The following is a 23975-nucleotide window of genomic DNA, read 5'->3' on the forward strand; positions in this document are numbered from 1 at the left end:
TAATTGACATCCAGGATATTAAAGGGAAGGTTAAGTAAAAAAAAAATACTTGTGATTTATATGGAGCAACTTCATGATTTTTTTTTTTTTTTTTTTTGTCTGTAGGTGTGGACTCTATATCGTGGGCGTTTGGGAAAAACAGACAGCTGGTCCGACAGACAACCACATGGTTTCGTTTGACGTCTGCTAATTCCAGGGAATCAATCCTAAATGACACCTATGGGATACACAGGGTGGATTTGCCTCTGATGTCGATTGTGGTGGTTTGCAGATGAAAGACAGTCAAATAAATAAAGCCGCGGCAAGCCGGCAGAACTCTTCTGTCCACGCGGCCCAACCATAATGGGATACATACTGACACCCTGAGTTGGAGTCCTGTTCACTTTGAGAAATATGTCTCTTGTGGAAGAAAGGAGCAAGTTACGTTCTGTAATGAGCGGACTAATTATCAGGAAGTGATTCTGTTCCTCGTCACGCTCGGCCGATGCTGTTTTAATCCCCCTAAACACTTGGCTGAATTAAATTCAGCTGTATCAAATAGCCATTTAAACTCCTCCAATCAATCTTTTCATCAGCTTTTGTGTCTGCGTATTGCCTAAAGTAAGAATAGTAATGGTAAGACAATCCCGGCTTGTCTCATCCTGGCTCGAGATCACGCATGACCCTCCTAAAGTGAGCTGCTACAGAATTGCCACGCACAACAATGCAGAAGAGAACAATTAGATTGTGTCATGTCCCCGTGAAGAAAATGAATGACTATTTGTAAGTGCACACGACGCATGTAACATCGGGGCATTATCAACGTCGGTGCCACGGAGGTGATTTATTTCGATTGTGGTTGACTCCCGTCTGATGCTCTTCAACAAATCACAGCCTGAGGTCTGGCTAGACCAACAGCACACTTTGTCTGTGTCTCCCCCACATGACCCCCACGAAGATCTTGAGTGGAGCCATGAAAGGACATCACTCAGGCGTCGTGTATACATACAAATAGCTCTACCTGGACGATGCATATTTGTTTACTTTCTATATCTGTGCGTGACTATACAATGTCAATTTTTTTTGGCCTACAGTGGTGTGCTTTTGTGATAATTTAGTCGACGGTGGCCACCAGCAGTGCCGCCTGACCCAAGGGCTCCGGGTGATAAGACCTCCATAACTCTACTTTATCCCTCCTGCTCATTATCTAGCTCCATCCCAGATCTGCTTTGAGCCTTCAGGGCGTTTTGCAAGGCCGTCTTCCCCTCTTAGATCCGCAGCACTCTTTGGCCTGGAGATTAGTTTGGAGACACACGGGCTCAGTTGAACTAACCCCAGACACTTGACATCTTCTTTCTGTGGGAGAAAGGGTTAAACATTTAATTAGAGCTCACACTGAACAAGACGAGATGAATTCAAAGATGTAATAGGACGACAAATGAGTTAATTTAAAAGTAAGATAAATAATTGGCATTTTTTTGGGTGCAATATTCTTACATCCTTATCTCACTGTCAACTGGAGTTTATGTTAGTATGAAGCAAGATTTCAGTTCAGGGGTCAAACTATCACCGTGACAGACCATATCATTCTTTTCGTCTAAACGTCGTGTGAGGCAAAGTGGAGGCGCTGCAAGACTTTGGTTTGAAACAAGTATCAGTCATTTACAAAAGCATCATTTATTTATGTACTTATGTTTATTTTCTTTGTATCGTTTAATGTGATTCGTGGTCAACTTCATTATGTAGCGCACTTTGTTGCAGCTGTGGTTGTTGTATAAATGCTCTATGAATAAAAATGTGTTGAGTTAAATTCTTAATGTTATTAATTGATCAACTGATTTTTGTATGGAGCAAAAAAGGAACTGCATGAATAACTTTCAACTAATATTGATAGAATAGAATAGGAGACACAACATATGCAAAAACCTGACCAGATAAACAATTTTTAATGAACTTAAATCCCACACGCAAAATAATTTAGAACACAGTGTAAATCGCCAATTAACAAAAGCAAGTTAATTTCAGTGTTAAAAAAAAGTTGAAAATTATTGCACTACCTTTAAAAATTTGCATCTTCCAACTACTTCACTGAGTTGCCTAATAAATGGTTAATTGTGTTTCCTGGAGACGGGTGATACTCCCAACCAACAGTGGGCACTAATCCAAGAATTTGACAAGATAGCAAGTTCCAAACATGCAGCAACAGGAAGTGAGAGCTCTCAATGGACCACCAAATCTTTGCAATGGGCCTTTGCAGATTTTGAAGTACTTGCATGCCTGGATGTACCCTTTAACCCACCTTGAACATAAGTTACCTCTGACCAACCTTTACAAAACAATGTTAACCCTACTCCTTTAGGGATGCCATATTTAAAGCCACAGACTACATTGATGAAGTTTATTGATGACATTCGAGTCTAGAAGCAAGAGAAACCTCTTGCGATCAAGCAGCAAACTGTGAGTATGCTAAAAAAAAAACATTGTGATGTTAACTGGCAACTTTGTAGTGCTTATTTTGGTAGCACCAAATTTATGGAAGAACAAAATTCAGGTTTAAGAAAGACGACTGGGAGAAATCCTTATCAGTATGTTTAGTCTCTTAAGTGATTCTCAGTGTTGGTGACAATCTCATTAGAATAAATATGAAAATCATGCAGGGATCAAAAGAACTCTTTTTGTATTTGGTCTTCGGAAAAATGGAGTTTCACGCTAGAGACTTATGTTGGCATTACTCAGTCACATTTAAAAAGAAAGAATTCCAATCTATTGTAAACATTGCTGTCTTTAAAATGAAGCCCATTTCTTCTTGACCAGTTGACATTTTCTATAAAAGTCAAGAGGTTGAACTTTCTGAAGAGGACTTTTATGTTTTCCCAGCACTCCTGGCTGAAGGTTTAAGAACAATGAGGATCCCAGTTCTGAATGTCTCACTTGATTATGGTTGAGTTTAGAAATGATATGAAATTGTAATTCTGGAAGGAGCAGTCCAGGGGGAGTCAATGATTTTATTCCCAATGTTTTTTTTTTTTTCTGTAATTTGCCAACAATCATTTCCATTGTCATTCAATCTTATGAGGTATTGCGTTAACACATGCAAACCTATACGGGGTTTATTTCAACAGCTGGACACCAAAGTGTGTATTTGACCCTGGTGGCAACATCGAGTGAAAATATCTGAGGTATGCCACAACAATGTGATGTTTTTAAGTATACTATATATACACACACACACGTTTTATGGAGCTAGTAGAATGTGGAATGAAAAGAACCACAGCTGTAAATAACCCACTTTCCAAACCATGCTTTTTGTACATTTCTGTGTTGATATTGTTTTGAGTCTGAAAATCAATAGTCCTGGCACAAGAGACGGAGGGACCCCACACAGCGCTGAGCTCTTCCTGTCCTCTCCCCCTTACCCGACCCGTCCCAAAGCCAGTGCTCCAATTCGACGTTAAAACATCCTGTAGTTTTTTTCCCCCCCTTTTTGCTTCTCATTTGCCGAACACCAATGAAGGATTCTCGGAAATAGCTATACAATGATTCATCATCTCGCTGACCTTTACCACATGTACTGGTTTTAGTTCCAATGAATGAAAAAGGAGTATCGTGTAGACGTGCAATTTTCTTGTTTTAATTTCTCAATTGGTTCTTAAGTTTGGGGTCAAAGATTAGCTTAACACAACAACTGTGACAAGATAAGCACCCAAGTTATCCTATTTGCGTCAATATGTAAACCTCTCAAAGGACCTGTACACACATGTGTAAACACTCATGTAGATAGAGAAAAACACCGGTGTGGCTTCAGTCTCAGGGAAAACACAAACACAGTGGACACCTTCTGTCCCCGTAGCGTTGGGAGCTGCTCGATACCGCCGCTTCCCCCAGGGAATTTTTGAGCAAGATGACTTGTTTGTATGGCATTCTTTACCTCATCCATCATTGACTCAGATTATTTGAATCATCTTTTATAAAAGGTGCTGCCGTCTTTGTGGCCGCACATTTGTTTGGTTTCCCAATGTTGTATGTTTGCTCTGGGAAAAGCACATTTGATTTCCATGTTACTTTTCAGCATTCTTTGTTTTGCCCACCCTTTCTCTTCTCTTCGCCGCTTGAGCTACTTAACGTTTTGTTTTGCGTTGATAGATGGGGATTGACTGGAAGTGCAATTTTGGACTTCATTGCCTCGATGTGACTCATAAGCGTATTAAGTCACTGATGAGACTGGAATTAACTAAGAAAGGCACATGTAGGTGATGGGACTGAGAAAAGGTAGATACGGCAAATAAAGCGGCCTTCCCAGAAAAATGCACAATTTAGCATGCTTCTTATTGGGCTTTGGATTTCTTGATTTCTTTGAAAAAATGTTGGATAACTTTAAACAATAGCATCGAATAGTAGACGAGGTTCAGTTTGGCGACGGTTTGCAAACAAGAGTGACTAATGTTGGTATTTGTCACGAGATCTTTTTGTTTTCCTCTTTAAGTGCTGTTTTGTGGTTTTGATTTTATATTGGCCGAGGGTTTGCTGATTGTGGTGGAGGTCGTAGAATTACAAGCAATGCAATTTAGGACTGTTCCACTTTGACTCAGTTTTGACATAACAGAATTTATGACTTGGCAGTGTACTGTGGCGAGCATGTGTTTGTGGCTCTGTTTCTTTTATGTTCAGTATTTTACTGACCGCTAAGCTACAACACAGGATGGCCAGCGTATGTAATTTCATTTTCTTCCGGTCCGACGAAATTCTGTTGTCTCTTGTATGTATGAGGAAAATGTGTACCGTAAAATGTCTTGAGTCTGATGCTAGATGCTTTGTTTGAAAGTTCATATCAAATTCATTCTTTATTTTTTGCTCAATAGTCAGTCAGCGAGATTGAGTCAAAAGCCCAATTGCTGTGTTTTAAAAAGAACTGGAGCAATTTTCTCTGACTGTCTGTCATGGTGAAGGACTGTTATATTTTCACACTTAGGTTAGCCAAAAACCCCAAAGCCCGACTCAGGAAAATGTCAACGCTCCATCTGAAAAATCTTGCTTCATTAATGTGTTCTTCGCCTGCTCTGATTTTTTTCTGCCATGAGTTTGATTGCTGATTTTATAGAACAGCCCATTTGCAATTAATTTCCTCTCAACATCTTGTGCGTGTGCGTTTTTTTGGTCTTCATCTCAACTCATCTCATCATCCCTGCAAATAATTCTCCTGATCCTGTGGGATTTGCTACTGAATGTGTCTGCTCCCTGTGTGCGGGCGGTATCCTCCTCCTTGTGCAACTGTTTGCTGCTCACAGTCATTGCTGCTAATCCATACATGAGTAAAAGGTCAGATTGCTCATGAGCGCCTGCGTGCATGTGTCTCGCCGCACCATTCGATGTTAATTAGGTCGAGAGATGTTGCAGGCGAGCGTGTGATTAAACGCAGTAGCTTGAACGTGAAGCTTCACAGAGACGCGAGGAAGCAGTCACGAAAGCCATCCCGGCAGCGGTCGTGTGTGTGTGTGTGTGTGTGTGTGTGTGTGTGTGTGTGTGTGTGTGTGTGTGTGTGGGTGAGCCGTCACTCCTGCCTTGGCTGGAATGCTCCCTGCACGCTGTGGCCTTTCCCTGAGCCCGGGCTTTATTAATCACCCTCCACAAGGCCTGATTTCTTGGCCTCTGGCTCTACAAATGCGGCCTTGACACACGAGCACGCCGTCCAAGAGCTGGGAGTCTGCACGCTTTTCTTTCCTACTGCATGTGGTTTCGAATGCGTGTCAGTGCAAAGGAAGGAAAGCAGGATTGACGTGTGTGCTTGGGGGAGGAGGCTCTGCGGCAGCCCCGACTGGCAGATACGATAAGACGGGACGGTCCAACTGAATGGGGGTCGGAAGAGAGCCGCTGCAGGGCACACGGGGTCACCGAGTCACATGGACAGGGTGTGTAGACATTTAAGTGCGTTTTCTCGGGATTGCGCACTCACGTTAACATGCAGTCGAGCTGTCTTACCTCTGTCAACGTTCGATTTACTTGTTTTGCAGATTGGTACCATCAGACAACATGTGCAGTCATCAGACACAGAGAACAATTGAATGAAATATCAGATGCATACAACCTTCAAAGCATTACCTCATTCCTCTAATTTCAATCCAAGATTATTATTATTTTTTTCTTCTTTCTATCGTCAATGTTCAACAATTGTAACGGTGAACACAAATATGACCGCATAGGTGAAAGGGAAGACGAAATCGAAGTTTCTGTTGTGAATATTTTCTCGAGGATTTTAGTATCCTGTTGCTTCGTCTCATAGAGACATTTTAGTCCTTGTAAGTTTGTCATTACGAGGTTCAAAAGCACAAGATCTGATGAGCGAATGCACGTGGTGTCTGGTGGTTGGTAAAGCTCTCTCTACTCCTCCACAGAGATGTTTCATTGCCTCCAATCTTGATTTCTAAAGTGGCAATGCAACTTTCCCATGAAACCAGTCTATTTTTCTCTTACGCAGTTTTTGAGATTGTGACATCGCACCAGTTTGTCTTGGCTGCTTCTCTGCAGCTACGGGCGACAGATGTTAACAGCACGTGTGTGTGTTTCCCAATTAAACCATTAATCCAAATCAACCGTAAATGACTGCACACAGCATAGTGACGAACACGGAGCCCCCACTCGTTCCCCTTTCCATCTCTTCTCACTTTAATGGTCGCCATCACCTCCTCACTTGTTCAGCGGCATCCGCCCTCCAGCACCCCGCCGTGATTACTCACTCTACATTCCTTCAGCATTGAACATTCTGAAAGAGTATTATGGGAGTTATTTTCTTTTTGTCTTACTGCATCTGTGCTATACCGTATGATATATACGACGTCATTTAATACAATGACAGAGTTCAGACTTCATGCTGGCAGGTGCGGTACTTTTTGGGTCACAATCTCATCTTCCAACTTACCCCGCAGCCCACCCACTGACACTCAGATACGCATTCTCACACATGTTCAGGCCCCAAACATCCTGTTGGCGCAAATACTAACTCATCATGTGTACAAACAAATGTCTCAAGAAGGCAGTACATGCTTCGTCCAATGACACCCACCTGCGAAGGTTAAACAGTTCATAACCTAGCAGCCCACCCAACGCAGCTTTCTGACCTACTACTGAGCTTACGCTTTCATTTCGCACACTACAAATGGGAACATTTCATCTTCCTATCCAGAAAGTTGACTAAAGATCAAAATGAGTGATATGTGAACATTTCCACGAGTATGTCAGCTTTGCGAGCAATTGGAAGCATCAAGAAAAAAACGAAACAAAATGAAGACTGCTTTTGTGTTTGAACCCTTTATGTACTCGGAGAAATCACGCAGGCACTCATATGACAATGAACGCCGAGTGCTGATTTTTGAGTAAACAAAGCAAATAGGGCCATGAGCAGGGCAGAAATGAAGTTGGAGAGTGATGCCAGATACGCCACTAACTAATGGTCGCTTGCCTTTCGGGGGAAATGTCAGGACAAATCTGACTATAACAACAAGTATAACCTGAATTTGTTATAAATGAAATAAACAAGCTTTTGAATGGACAGACTGGAATCCCAGTTGACTGATCATCTTATCGGGCTAATCGGTCCTGCCAATGGAGGGGAATGATTAGTGACAGCTCAAATACTAAAAATGGTACTGTTTGCGTTGACATTAAAATCAGACACGTCACACATGGACAATAAAGCCTTTGATATTATTACTGTCGACAGTAGTTGCAAGCCATATAGCATCATGCATTGTGTAATTTGTTTTAACTATTGTGGTACTTTAGTGACATGGCAAAAAAGGCAGTTCAGTTTGACCTCCTGATTTTTATGCAAATTTACGTGGCAGTCATTCCCAAATATATGTTAAAATCTCAATAGTACGCGCACAGGACCATTCGACTTGAGAGGTTTCTCTATTTCCCTCGATCAGAACATCTTGTGATCGCGATTGAAAAAGTGCGACCTGCAAAGACTGTTACGGTGGTCAGGCTGAACTTGGCCACCCTGTCGTTGGACATTTTTTCGTGTCAGGCCACAGGAGTCAGTACAGCAGAGCCAGCTGCTGGGGCTCATAGCCCGGCCTCTAATTAAAACAGTGGAAAATGAGATAACTCGGCAGATCCATCATGGCCGCCGTGGGCTGTCAGAGCGCTCGGGGGCTGCCACCCACCGTATGTTTACATCAGGGCCACTCGGCCTCTCTGCTCTCAGGGTGTTTTTAGAGTCCCGGCCTGATTTCTCTAATGGGCCGAGAGGTTTTTTTAGCCTCCTTCCACCCTTGCTTGGCTACAAACCTCTCGCTGCTCCCACCACCCCCTCGCCTTCAAGTGTTCTTGATGGAGTTGACAGAGGCATGAGGTGGCGGCACCCCCATCCCCTACTCCTATATTTCCCACCCACTCCGCCTTGTTAGGCCTTCATTTATTAGCCACTAATGGAAGCTGGGAGTGCTGTGATGTCATGCAGTGGTGCATGGAGAGGACAACTTTTTTTTTGTATTTTTTATCTTCCCTCGCCCTTGTGTTGCTCTTTAGCTTTTGCCAGCAGCCTTTTAGAACCCACCAATTTGCTGGTTATTCAGGTTTTGCATCGAGCACAAGAGCCCGACTATCAAACGGCCCTGTAGCAAGGTCGTCTACAAATTACTATAGAGATCTCCAGCATACCAGGGTCAGCAATCACATACGGATAGAGAATTGGAACGTGTCCCTGCTGCCTAGCCAGTGTTATTTGAACTATTTTGACAGCTGCCTTTTTAAAAAAGCCGATCAAACTAGCAGCGTGATTAGTTTCAGGGAAAAGCCGTGTTCATTCTTACTGGATAATAGTGGCGTGTTCAGCAAATGTCTTTCGAACTCCCATGCCAGCCCCACTAATGATCTTAAGGCCTCTTCCATGACTTTTGCCAGCACACAGGGGAGGAATCCAGCCTCGAGCTCTGTTTCCTCACCATATTCAGAGAACAGAAGCTTTTACACTGGAAGGAATGTGGAGGTATTGAGGTGAAGGACTCAGCTAGAGACATGTTGGAACTTTGCAACCTGTGGCTTTCTGGTCTTTTCCACTTGATATACAGCAAAAGTCAACAACTACTTTGTTGGCCTGTCCACCAACTCTCTTTAAAGCAGTTCTTCTCAATTATTGTTTTCCTATTATTATTATTATAAAAAAATATTTCGCGCCTCTGCATAACAGTGTACCATTAGCATGAAAGAAAACAAAAAATGAAATATGTAGCAACAATTACTTTCTCAACATGTTTTTTAGTCTTGTCCCAGAAAAGATTTGAAGTGCATGAAATAAATAAATAAATAAATAAATAATGAAAGTGCTACTGCAATGGATGTGCAAATGCACTTATTGACTTGGAAAAAAAAAGCATTCCAATCCAGTCTTGAAGATTGCTAAAGGAAAAATGATTAATACCTAAAAATTATTGGCAGAGTCCCACCTCTTAAAAACTCCCCTGACATACCTGGCATACATTTATCCACGACACAAATCTTGCTTGATTGAGGCAGTCAAAGCAACAATGCCTTGCTCAAGTGCACCTTGGCAGACCTCATAAAATGGTCTTGAATTTCTCTGACAATTTATCCTAGTTTGATCTCCAGTGGTTTCCAATCTGTGACCTTCACAGCCAAGTAATTGTGGAATAAGCTACTGCTGCCCTCAAATTTCCAACATGTTCTTTTCATTTACCAATTATAGATGGTGTTTTCTTGCTGGCGTCTTTTATTGATAATGACGAAGATGTAGGTCTTTTGTGTGTGTGTGTGTTTTGTGTGAGCGCGTGTGTGAGCGAGGTGTCCTGCAGGCCACCCAGCAGCAAAGCTCATTAGTTACCGTAACACATTACTTCATGTTATCACCACACAAAGACCATTGATCAAACTGCAGCACACGCTGATGACAAAGACCACAAATGTGATACTTTGCTCTGTAACGGGACCCGTGTTTTCCTTCTCATTGCTGCGGCATGCACACCCATAGCGGCATTTAGAAATCAAGCGGGGGGATCATTACGAGTGCCCCCACCCCATCCCACTCTCGCTCTCATTCTCTGTCTCTCGCTCTCTCCCGCAGAGGTAGCTAATACGTTTTCAGACGTCAGCAGATGTCAAATGACTTCACAATTAGCCCAACGGGCCTCACTCCACCGTAGTGGTGGGCTTTTGCCAAATTTGAGACTTGTAGATCAGACTTTTGATTTCTGTAAGATGACAAGCCATTCATCACACCGAGAGCCCCCCAGACTGCCTCTCACTCTTCATCGTAAGCTCTCTCCTTGTTGGCTCCTCCATACTTGCTTGCTCTTTTTTTTTTTTTTTTGCCCCTGACTCCATGCCCTCATCACTCAGTCGAGATGAAGAAAAAAAAAAGTCAGAATGAGAGAGAACAGGAGAGTAAACAGTGCAGGGAGATCAAGAGCCTTTTACACCCGCTCTAAATATTTGCATAAATGTGGTTGGAACACGTGGAACACACATGAAGAACATGAGAGATGTTGTCCAAATTTCTGCACACATGCATAAGAGAGCCGCACGCAAACATGCATCTACACACTAATCAACAGCATTCAGGATGATTTCGGTGTGGCGCATAAATAGTAGCAAGACCAAATGATACCAAATTAACCACAATATTCAGGAAACAATAATAGGGAATAAAAAAAAAAGCAAAGTTGATTTTTATGGTATAATTGATAATAATTCCTGAAATTAAGTTGTCGTCATTTAATGTCCCGTTTACACTTGTTTCGCAGTTAAAAATGTTAACTTGTACAGATAATACGATGTAAAAATGATTTTAATGATTTTTCCCATCCCACCTCATCAAAAAAATAAATAAAAAAAAAAAAGCAATGAACTCGCTGTCATAATCAGAGCTCATGTCAGCTGACTAAGTGTAACACAGCTGGTTTCAGTCTGAACTCCCCAAGCCCCCCCAACCCTAATTACTGATAAACATGCAGCGATACAGGTCTGGGTCTGATGGATAGACAGGTGAGGAGATGCTGTCACCGAGGGTGTGATAGCTCTTGAAAGCAGCCGGGCGTTGACAGGGAGATAAAGTCTGGATGATGGATCACATGACAAGCTCACCAAGTCAGACTTGGGCTGTCATTTCTGTGGGTAAGAAGGTTAAGAGGTGAACAAATCAATTTGTATCACTGCTGCACCTAAGGTGGGGGTGATATCCCAGGGATTGGTCTCATGGAATGATTTTTTTTTTTTTAATTCTGACAATTCAGTTGGGACACAGGTCAATATCAATTTGTGGTTCTTTGCCAACTAACGACAGTGTGCAACAGACCAACATGGTTTAAAAAAAAAAAATGTATATATATATATCACTTCATTGTCTACAACAGACATTCTGGATAACATTGTGGGGAAGCTGTCCCTTTAAAAAAAATCTCACTCATGTCTCCAGTGACATTACTACCAGTATTCTTCAGCAGGCTTTTGTCAGTGGAGGCTGAAACTATGCATAGTTGCAGAGTCAGTAGTATTTGTGTGTTGTCAAGCTTAACATTCTGTCAGAGTGAAATTCCAATTGATATAAAACCTTTCAGAAAAGTCAAAAATATGTGTTCATCGGTACACTTATTAAATTATTTTTGTGGCTGAGGGAAGGTCAATAGAACATCTTAACTTTGGGGGGGGGGATTCTGAAATGCAGAAGTCTCAAAGGCATCATTCATAGCTAATGAGAGTGATTGGGTATTCATGCTCAGGGACTGTCTTTTTGTCATCCCACTAATTTGCCATTGCTGCACCGCAGAACAAAGCTCCCACACCAGCCAGCGCTGCCATAAAAGGAGGGAAACCAGAGACAGACAACATGTTCTCCGTGCAGTCCTCCCTGCTCCATTCACTCCAATGGCACCTTGTGATTGCAAATAGAATGCATAATATCAAACAGCAGCTCCTCGTCTTTCATAAATTCACGAGAGCCTCACTGAGAGAGATTAAGACCATCATATCTTTATCAAGTAGAGATGTAGTTAACATCAACAAAATGTTGGTCCATTCTCACTCATTTATTAGCAGTGTGTCAATTTGTTAACTCAAATTAATTAGAGGATGTGTATTTATCTAAACCTAATTACTCACATCAGCTGGATAAAAATATGTGACACAATCAGCAATGCTTCTCAATTCAAAGAACAAAATTCATAATAGGTCAAGAAACACATTTGTCAAAGCAATGAAGGCCGTGCTTGGCATTGGCCCAGAATGAGAGGGGGGCAGCGTAAGCAGTGGGTTATTAGCGTGAAACAAAAAAGTACTCCCCAGTTTCATGACACTGACAAGGAAATGGGAAGAAAGAAAAGCGTGTGAGTAATTAACAGTAACCGATTTTCTGTTTTGGGAGGGTTAAAGGGCCATCGGCAGCATGAACCTCCTCCCAGTTCAACCTCCAGCAGGCTGTGTGTTTGAGGCTTTCAATCCCCTCTGCAATGCCGGGTAATTGAGTGAAGGCCAGATAAGGAAACTGGAGAGACGATGATGGGGGGGGGGGGATTAGGGGTGGCTGTTGTCGTCCTCAGAGCATCAGGGTCATTTGACTGCTCTCTCTGGATTGGCAAAGGAATGTCTGCAGCAACAAAACACATTTTATTGGCTCCGTTCGCTTAACTGAGACTCTTTGCTGGTAGAAACTTGCTTTCATGGTTGTAAAGTCAAATATTTTAGAACGCCATTGGTGCATTTTTACTGTTTGTACACGGAACTACTCATAAACCAGGCACAGAAATTGCAACAATGTTTTTAGCTTGAATGCGGGTAAGGATTCGACATCAGCTAACCGTGACAGGTAACGAGAAGGACGTCGGTAAATCTGATTTGCTGCTCACCAATAAATAATTGTCGCCTGTCACCAGTTCCGGCTTTCCTACTGTTGTCTGTACTTGGGTGCTAAATAGCATTGAGTTGTCGCTTCTGTATCCAGCTGCTCTTTCTATCAGCTGTCATCACTTTCATGGGACCGTCTCTGCCAAATAATTATCTGTGTCCAGGCTCTGCTATTCCAGGGCCACAGCTTGGTGATTTTGTGTACTATTCTTGGGCGCTCCGTCAGTAGCGTTCAAGGCTGTGACGTCACCTTGTAGGCAGCTGTTGACATGCTTCCTCCATCCTCACGCCCACTCGCACTGCTCGACAAAATGCTGAGTAATAACTTAATGCTGTTGTGGATGAAGTTGCGAGTTCAACCTCCTACACACTTGTAAAATTGGAGAGTAAATTCTGTGAAACCTTTTTAGGTCAAACATCATCTGTTTGGAGAGGCTGGCCCCATTTTTTTTTCTATTTTTTTTTACAGATTTTGAAACAACTCTTCCCATTGGAAATAATTTGTTTCAGTGTCAATACTGTCAGCATTTTAAAACCTTGTGTAGAAAAATTTACAATTGTAATCATTCTCAAAAGACATACAAGAGCAAGGATAATTGAAAGAAACATGAGTCTGATTGCTTTACATAACTGAAAAGACAGGCTCTTGTTTTCATAAACATTGACCACAATTTATTGATTTGGTTTTTCTCCCCCGTCTTTTTGTAGCTTGCTATTTGAGCAGGATAATGGCAAAATTCTGCAATGGCTATCCAAATGAGGAGCAATGTGATAGATGCTCCCCAACCGCTTCAATTGTTTGTTAACTTAAACATACTTTGGAGTGCACATTACTGCCACCTACAGCAAACTTTTGTGCAAATTTGTTTTGATACTGATTTATTTGTCTTTATTATAGTCTCATTTCTTACATGAGATTTTATGACTACACATCAGCTAATACATAGTTGCCCACTATGACAGTTTTCTGGCATTATATTTCATAATATCCTTACATTAATTTTGTACATTTATTTAAAATCCCTGGTGTAATTGGATGTCAATCATGAGAGCACCACAGCCGACTTGAAGATCTTCAACATTTCCATTGTCAGATGAGTTCAAACGAACATAATAATTTAGCCTATATCAAGCCACTTATGTCACGAGTTTGTGTTGAGGATTATGTTGTGATACAGTCACACAGCTAGATTGGAGGAAAGGGGTAATGAACCCTGAGGTCCAGTGCTGGACAACTAATGGCCCACTTTTATCATCGTACAACTTCCTGTAGCCTCCCTCTCCTGGGAAGGCCTGCTGATAAAAAAATCTGGCAGTGGTTCACATGCCTCTGGGAACAAGTGAGAGGGAGCAATAAGTTTGGTGAGAGAAAAGCTGTAGGTGAAAGACTTTTTAATAGTTACTGCAACATTTAAAAAACTCACTGTAATAAACACTTTCCATACCTCTTAACATACTCAATAAAACGATGGGATATCCTGCCATTTTGACATAGCCATAATCATGTTGAACAGTAGCAGAGGAGTGGAGGGAGGATGGTTATTTTGGTGTTTTGGGGCCCCCAGATGACAGTATAAGTCCAGTCAGAGGATCGGCATGCTGGACACCGGGCACAACAAACCATGGGAGCAAGAACCAGGAAGAAGTGCAATTACACTCACAGAGCTTAAGAGGATCCCAGGGTATCACGTTGGCTTCCTATGATGGGAAACACAAGCACTGACGCAAAAAGAAAAGAGTCAAGTTGGACATTATGTGCAAGTGCTGGAAACAAAATGTGAGAAATGTGTCAAAGGAGACTAACAGAAAATTCACTGGAGATTTAAGGCTAAAATTAAAAAAATAGGATGAACCATTTGGGGCTTTGTATAAAACGTTTAGAATTGTTGAGATAAAAGTGTACTTGGAAAAGCACAGAGTAGACAAAACTATACCAAACCTACTGACCAGTATCGATTGCTTGATCGATCGATTGATTATTTGTTCACTTGGGGGCAGTGTACATGAATGAAGAATTCAATAATTAAAAATGTTCTAATTTTTGGGCTTGTTTGTCATTGTTAGATAGTAGGCTACTTCCAGGTTCATGGAGGGTGATGTTGTATGACACATACTCACTTCAGCAGTAATATTAGTCCCTGTGGCAATTCTGTCTACATGTGGAGCGCCACCATTTGTGTTCCAATACATTTGTTGCTTAAAGGATTAAATACGACCCTATGTTATTTGATAGCTTGTCTATGGTGTTTCCTATTCTGTATTAGCATTAACCTAGTTGATTCATTAAACTGACGATGACTTAGCAGGACATATGGACATTTATTTTTCATAAGCCTGATGTTGACTTTGTCGTAAAAGAGTGTTTGAATGTCTCCAGAGCATGACAGCATAATATGTAAAGATGGTCAGATTGGGAAATATTCTCACGTTTCCTAGGGGCCTCTGCTTTTCTTTAAGATGATATATTCTGATACAGTCCATCATATTAGTCTGTGGCATTGTAATTCAGTGTTATCACGTTCACATGACTGCTTTACACCATTAATAAACCGTAACTCACTGCCCTGTTTTGGCCCCATCATATTAATGTGGAGGACATTTTAAGGATGGCTATATTTGTGCCAATTGCAGTAAATGGATAATTTAGTCTCCATTTATTTTATGTTTTATGATTAGAATTATTGCTACTTTGAATCATTTTTGCAGCCCAATTTCTTACGGTAACAATATAATAAACAGGGATAAAATAAGCAGTTAACAGAGTATTTGACATAACCTTTCAAGTTATTTTTTTTCTCCTGATTTTTTTCCCCAAGTAATGGTACTGTTTCTCAGAAAAGTCCATATAATTCATACTGCCCTTTGAGTTTGTGTCTATATTTTTGTATTTTTCTATGAACGTCTTAGCAATCATTTTATAATATAATGTACTGACATTATATTATTCTGTATTTTTCCATTCTCATAGTACTGTTTAACTGGTGAAGTGCATTTTTGAAAAGGTGTCCTACTTCATTTTTCTAGCATTAGTCATTAGTCGAAGACAAAAACACAATAAAGTCAGCAAACAACAAGAATCTAGTTACCTCGATTGAACCATGACCTGGATGACTTAGACAATTTCTAGCAACACTTCAGTATTTTTTATTGATATTTTGACAGCAAGTTAAAAATGACTTTCGCAATTATGCTATTAGACTAACGATGTGTTTATTTAAACAACAATATAAGATCCTTGTGATGTCTTTTGAACTCTGAGAGTCAAACGACTGCGTCTCAGTTGCAGTGACTCCTCGTAACAAGTTTGAGTCGGCCGAATGTTTTATTTTTTTTTCGAAGAGGAAAACGTTTCAAAGCATTGCGTAAGCAGAGGGCCCTCAACGCCGCTGTCTGTCGGTCTGCGTGGGCGGGGCTGACGCACAATGTTGAATGAATTCCATTAGAGCCTAAATTACCTTTAATAATACAACAACAGGCAATTAGTGGGGCGCCATTAGCATGGTAGCGAGGTGTTTGCTCGTGCGTGTGGCACAGGCCAAACATATGGTTCGGCTCACGGCGAACCCGCCGTTATAAAGCTAACATTGTCATGACTGATGTATGGTGGCGTGGTAGTGAGCTCTGAAAGATCCATTTGTCTTCTCAATTAAAGCTGAGAGGGGGAAGACAGGAACGGGATATGGGGGCAGGGAGGTTGCCGTGGTGGGATTCTACCCCCTGTGCGGTCCGCACTTAGGAACATGTGGCGGGGGCCGAAGCCGGCCCATGTATATGTGTGTTTTGTTTGTAAGAGACTGAACAAGTGTGTGTCAGACTGTTGGATGCAGGCCAGATGAAGCCTGGGAGTTGTTTTGGCAACTTTTTTTTTATTTTTTTTTACCAAAAACGTTCCCCTGCCTCCCGCCCATGTCACCGCCTCCTCCCCTATCTTTTCTCCACCATATTCCACATTTTGCCATGAAGTCAGGAATCTCTTCCCTGGGGCAGAGACCACTTTAATGTGGGAAGCCCGGCTAAGGCAATCAGAGCCCCAGACTTTTCTGCGCCTCGAATGTGCACACACACACACACACACACACACACACACACACACACACACACACACACACACACACACACACACACACACACACACACACACACACACACACACACACACACGCACTCAAGCTGCTTATCTGACTTGATGACATGGCGTGTATGTTCTCTACTTCCCGCATCCACCTCACGCTGTCTCACCATCAAGTAAGGCAGATAAGGCCTAATTAGAGAAAAGAGGAGAGAAGGGGGCGATTATTTCAAGGTTAAAAAATAATCAACAAATCAGTATTCATCCATTAGGGCATCGTTCTTAACAAGTGCTCCAATAATTATTCTATCTACAAAGACATTCTTTGATGCTTGTCAGTTATCCGGTTCATACATGCTGTTTTTTTTCCAGCTAACTTTATCAGAGGAATTAACTCAAGCACCACATCACTTAGAATGGGTTATTTATAGTCTTTTTTTTCTGTGTCTAACTGATGACGCAGTTACTTGTGACTGTGGAACTTTACAGTGTGATTCATGCACCTACGCCCTCATGGTGTCCCAGTGGTTTCTCGGTCAGCAACATAGAAAAGTGTTGTGTTGTAAATATATATATATATTACTCCACATATGCTTTTTTTATTTTAAATTAGAATAAATTAAGCACTTTGACTAGTTTTACATACTATCCCAACTTATTTTCGGGGCTGTTTAAAACATGTTTTGGTTTTGTTCAACACTGGGGCAAATCCATGAAGCTTCAAAACTATTGAACCATAAAACTACAGTGAGTGGTAAGTTTTGATTGAATGGCTTTGTCTTTTGTGTGTCTTTTGTTATAGATCTCCCAGAAGACATGATTGATTATTGATTCATCAAAGCAAAGTGATGCCAGCGGTGGCTCTATTTCCATTTTACACACTTGCTTGCACACTTACACGTATGCACACACTAACAGAAATCCCAAGAAAAGCAGTTTTGTTCTCCAACTTTTCATGCTTTCCAACAGCTCCTAATTGGACCTTCTTATTATACATCCTCAGTGGCACAGTGCTGGTGGTATGCAGTGAAATGGAATCGCACTTCTAAGGGGTGGAGAGGAAGCTCACTGTATGCTCAGTGTGTGATGCTTTTTAATTCAAGGTCTCATCCAATTCCCCGCCGCAGCATGTGTTGGAACATCTGGAGCCTTCTGTTTGCCTTGTATGACTGTTGGCCACTTGGAGTGTTCAGAACTAGTCAGTAGTCTCTGGTTTTGTGTAAAACCATATTGCAAACATATCAGATGCTTTTTTTTCTATGGAGCTGAGCACATACTGTACCATTTAAAATGGATAAAATAATAACCGAAAGAAAATAACTGCGTTAAAAAAAAAACTGACATTCTGAAAGCACTCAAAGAGCGCAGATCTCTGCCAAGGCTTAAATATTTTCCACCACCTGCAAAACCAGAAGGTGAAGAGCTCCGATTCTCAGCCAAAAGTAGATACGTTTCATTGTAATGCCCAATTTCTCTATTTTGCCCCTGGATTTATTTTTTGATTCAAGACAATAACATCCTACACACACATACAAAATGATACAATAAGTGTTAAAACTCAACTCTGTTTTAACAAATCACATAAGTATTTCTGTCCAATTAAATAGAAGATATGTATGTTTACACTTGCATGGATGGATTCCAGAAACAACAGCCACTGGTTGTTTTGTTATTTGCAGAGACGGGCAGTTTAGCAAATGTTTCTGTCGATAATCCAAATAATATACGTTGTAATGATCTAAACAACAACCTCCGCATGGTGACCCAATCGCGTTGTTTCGCATTTGTAATGAAATTTAAGATCATTCATCTGTTGTGGCCTGTTGTGTGTGTGTGGGGGGGGTGTATTAAAAAGGGGATTTCCATTCAGTGACTTGTTGATGGACACTGGCTTATCTGCAAGGTAACATTAGGGCATACATAGTTGCGGTTTTTCCGCACCAACTCAAACTAATGCCGTCCTTGTTGCATGAACTGATGAAACCTGCTCGGATGAGCGGCCAAACTACAACTAAGACAAAACAGAATTGTCCAGTTGTGATCGATTCACTGCCCTGAGAATGTTTTAAAATTATATTGTCAGTCCATGTTTGAATTTTGCAAACATTATTTCCATTTTATGTTGAAGTCTGTTTGACATTCATGTTTAATAAAAAAAGAATAATCTGAAGTTAGTCATTATTCAGTAAACAAGTTTTTTTCCACTGAATAACTTTTCTTTGGTAATTATTTGAAAGACTACAATTTACTTTTGAACTTGAGTCATATTATTTCAAAGTAACTCTTATTAGAGTTCATTTTTGGCTGCTTTACTCTAATCAGCAATAATCAGATAAAGTTTTATCCAATGTAAATTATTGTGATATTTCTATTTATTTATTTTTTACATTTTCAATACTTGCCCATTCAAAAGACCATGACATGAAAATGCCAAGCAATGAAATTGGACACACCCAAATAAGTGGACAGCTCGTGTCAACTAGCTCCTTGATAACTCTTGCACGCCAATTTGTCAAAGAGTAAGGAAACACGCCCTGCGCTTTTACGTGGCTTTTGAACTAACCTCCGTTAACAAGCCTCTGGCCACACTGGCCTTATATTTATTGTGAAAATGTCTCATAACTTCAACCGGTGGTTTATGGAGGAAATGGTTTGAACGTGCTCCTGATGTGTGAAATGGAATCCTCTCCAGCATTATGGAAATGTGAGGTTCAGAGCGAGCGCAAAGCAAACTGAGGCCGCTCTAATAGTGTGGTGCGCTCTAATGAAATCAGCAACCAGACCGGACCTCATGAATGAGGTCCACGCATCGGCTTTTCGTGCGCCGTCTTCACCCAAGTGCTCTCTTCAATTGGGAGTTCCAACGTTGCCGGGGAGAAGAAGAGGCCTCATGGTCTCGGTGGGCTAAAAGGATTGGAGGCCTATCTTGGAATCAGATGCACTTTGGGATTTTAGAGGCACCATATTTCCGATGCAGGAACCACGATGGACTCAATCATAGGCTACCGTTGTAAGAGTTGCAACTTTATCCGGATGAGACACAAGAACGATTTTCTTGTGTGGTTTGAAAGCAACTGTGGCAAAATGCAACTATTAGTTTCATATTACCACCACATGTTAGTCCAACAAATTACTGTTGAGTGAACCTACATTTTTTGAAGATGAATTCACCTAATGTACCTTTTAAACTTTATACATGAAAAAAAACGTAATTCATCATTTACAAAGAAGCCAATCAAATTGGTTGGATGGCGTCTGACCGATTTTCCTGGTCGTCGAAATTATTATGATTGCACCGGACAAGCGCTGTAGAAAAAGTAGGCCTCAATTCCTCCATTTTTTGTGATAGCGTCCTAAAGAATGTAATATCTTATTTGTTCTTGAAATATTGCTTGGATCATCACAGCTCTCCTATTTTCAAATTGTGCCATGTACAGTCAACAGCAGAGGGCTGTATACTGTAAGGCCAAAATGGCAGCCCCTTGACATGGATGAAAACAAACAGATTCATTCGATACATTTTTATTCCACGACTGCAATATTAATTAGAGGACCGTACTTAGACTAGTGCAGTTTATACAATTCATTTATTAGCTGAAGCGTCCTCATTGAGAACGCTTTTCAGGCAAGTGAACAGCCAATGTAAAAGTCACCCAAGCTGCCCCAGTAGACAGAAAAACCCGGAGGAAGTTTTGGGTTAATTAGATTTGTTCTACAATGCAGCACAGCTCGTTCCACTTCAAATATTTATGGATCACGCGTCAGGAAAACAGACATTTGAGACCTCTCTGAGCGCTGACTAACAGGACTTGACTCCACGCACATGCGTTTGCGCTAGAGGCACACAATTCAAATAAAATAAGAAGACACACAGTCACTCATAATCACCAATCTTGTCAACAAATTATTATTTGAATTGAATTGTATTTGAATTTGCTGCCAGCACACATACTGAGCTCCATCCATCCGTATTTACTTGAATATCATATTGAGATGCAATAATTAATTGCAATTATTTTGAACCATTTATTTTGTCCACATCAAAATCCCAAACTTCTTATAAAGGCGATTTTAAGAATGGAAATGCTTTAGATAGTAAGCGAGCAGCAACATTTGGAGCCAACCGGTGACCTTTACGGTGACTGTAATCTATCTGAGATGGTGTTGAAATCGAGCTAGCCTTGGTGCTAGCATTAAAGTATGTCAAGTATTAAAATGATGAGACGATGTTTATTCATTAAAAAAAAAATCTCATCATAATTTTGGCCATAATGCTATGTGCACGTCGGCTTAAAAATAAATCACACTTCACAAGTGTAAGTGAAAACCAAGATAATAATATGCTTAAATATAAGCATGCATTGCAATACTATAAGAAAAGGAAAAGCTTATTTAACCTCCATTTCTATGTGTATAACTCGAACTTCATGCAGTTGATTTGTGAATGGCAGCACAAGTTGCTGAACTCTCTGCTGCGGTGATGGATCACAGAACAATCCGGAGTCCCTATGAACCCATCCTGCACCTTCCGGCGACACACTCTGGTTACTGTTTCCAAAAGACTTGTGCCTTAACCCTCCACGCACATTTGCAAACGCACACACATACACACACACGCGTACACACGCGCGCACATCCTTAAATAGCCCTGTCATAGCGTTCTTGCATGCCTCATGGGCCAGAAGAGCCACAGTGAGACAAAGTGCTAGAAAAGACGTCAGACAATGAAAAAAAGAGGAGAGAGAGCGAGTAAAAACAAGCAAGAGAGGGGGAAAAAACGAGGGCGGGAAGAGGGAAAAAGTGACGAGACAGCAACGTTGAAGGCAGCCAGGCGCATGTTTGCAGCCTGAGAACAGGCCTGTCCCACTATCTCTACTCCAGTCCTTTACAGCTCTACAAGGCCTGGGAGACGTTTTATAGTAGCAATCACTCAGATCCCCTTGGCTTTTATTCCATCTCTGGATTCCACAGTATTCCATTTCACTTTCTATTAATAGATGAAGGAGAAATGCAGCAATTAACAAACTCCTTTTTAAGGTACTCCGCCATTGTTTTGACCCGGTACAAGCGCAATATTGTAAAAGGTGCTTGCATGTTGGGGTGACACTGACCTGGTGTGTGTTTTTTTAAAAGCTTGTTCTGTCCAATATTGAGTGACATAACAGCTCTTTTGTGCCGTGCTGAGATCTGATGTGGACCTCAGTGTTTTTCTGCCATTTGATCTGCAGACTGAATGTTGTTTCTGTCCCAGAGGGGGGGCTGCCTTTCACTGAGTCCGCTGTGTCTGCTCAAGACCACACAGCCGAAAAGCTCGGGACCCCGGGACCCCAAATCATTAGATATAAGGGCTCTGTGAGACTCTTGCCCCCATGTCTCCACCACCACCCATGCCCAAACCCGCCTTCTCTCTTCACAGGACCATTTTAGCGCAATCATGTGCTGCAAGTTGACAGACAGATGCATCAATTATGAGCATTTAGTGCAGCAGATATGTGAAAATATGTGAAAGGCCAACAGACACACTAAAGTGTCTCTGAACCATGACTCGGTCATTGAATGATACTTGCTCCTCATTAAAGCAATATTTTTTGCTTTTTAATCCACAGATGAATGTTTAAATCTGTGGTGAAAATAACAAGATACAGAACAATTATAATAAATTAATCTGGATATTCATATCATTAGAAATATGAAATACAAAGTGTGCACTGAAGCGCAGCCCCTTAAAGTATGTTAACGCCCTCTAGAGGGGTTTATCAGCAAGACCTTCACACTCAGTGTTTTCTCTAGTCTAGTGAATAAACAAACCATCAATAAATGGTAAGTTGGTTATCAGTACTTGAGTATAATATTGGTCATGTTAATAATTATATGTTGCTTCACTACAATTTATAGATTTGTCATTCTCAACTTTTCTCTCAAAACACAAAGATCTCTAAGAGCTGTTCTAAAACCTTTTAAACCAAGTACCACCACCATGACGAAGATTAGAATTCAGCTCTTTAGCAGGCCGTAGTGTTCATCAAACATGAGGCAGCGGTTTTATTCCCTAAAAACTACATTTAATTTTATTGTAAAATGCGGTCTGCTTATTCACAGTTTAAACATTATTTCTGCACTGAAATATAGATGAATATAAAACTGGTAAAGAAAATTCACACCTAATTATTTTCAAATCAATAGTTATTAAATGCAAATTTATTGCACTTAAAATTTAAATACAACTGATCAGTTACTGTACTTTAATTTGAATTTCCCCTTTATTTTGTTGGAATTTAATTCACCTTGTGACGCTAAACAGAATAAACAGGATGGAAAATTTGCTGATTCTTCCGCTTAGCTACCACTAGTATAGCATGCATCAAGCAGCAACAGCTGAATATAAATACTAGCATTATTGTTTGAATAATTTTTTTTCATGAAATTCTGTGTTCAAGAAAATTCAGTCCTTCTCACTCAGTTCAAAGGAAATAACGCTTATACAACTCAATTGTACGTAAAAAGTCCCATTTGTGTTTTTAATAGTGTAACCAGGCCAGATGTGTCACCGTTCCAGCGTGGGTGCTATTTTGAGCACAGACTGTAAAGGTTTCATGCGTCATGTGTCGGCCATAAACCGTGCAAATCGCCTAGGTTGTGAACAAGACAGAGAAACTCACTTAGAAAAAGAAAAAGGATGGCTTTCAATTTGTGGGCTGAAAGCATTAACACAAGGTATAATATAGATTACATAGATTAAAAAAATCATTGTCTAGAATAAAAAAAAAAAATAGATGGAAATTATAGGCTGGAAAAACAATAAAATTCATACAACAAAAACTGACATTATCAATAAGAAACTCACTTGTAGAGCTCAGGATGTTGGTCTAAATTCAAATCAAGCATTATTCACTGAAGGGAAAAGTCCACAAATGCCCTATTTGTTAAAATATTATTACAAATGGTTGATGGGGGACCAATCTTCACTGTACTGAGCAAATGCATTCTATAATAATAATAATATTAAAAATAATAACATCAATAAATATCAATATTTGTTAAATCCAAATGAAATATAATTATACTGTTTCCGAAT

At 40.7% G+C, this 23975-nt stretch overlaps 1 long non-coding RNA gene across 1 annotated transcript; it reads left to right on the plus strand.

The window, feature by feature from the left end:
- The first annotated feature begins 2188 nt into the window (after window positions 1-2188).
- LOC147059336 (uncharacterized) lies at window positions 2189-18948 on the plus strand. The gene is made up of 3 exons (XR_015065711.1): window positions 2189-2436; window positions 17703-17800; window positions 17904-18948. It is a non-coding gene; the product is annotated as an uncharacterized LOC147059336 (long non-coding RNA).
- The last annotated feature ends 5027 nt before the right edge of the window (window positions 18949-23975 follow it).

Source organism: Syngnathus leptorhynchus, chromosome 3 (assembly GCF_054491065.1).
Source record: "Syngnathus leptorhynchus isolate UIUO chromosome 3, UIUO_Slep, whole genome shotgun sequence".
In the NCBI taxonomy this organism is placed as follows: Eukaryota; Metazoa; Chordata; class Actinopteri; order Syngnathiformes; family Syngnathidae; genus Syngnathus; species Syngnathus leptorhynchus.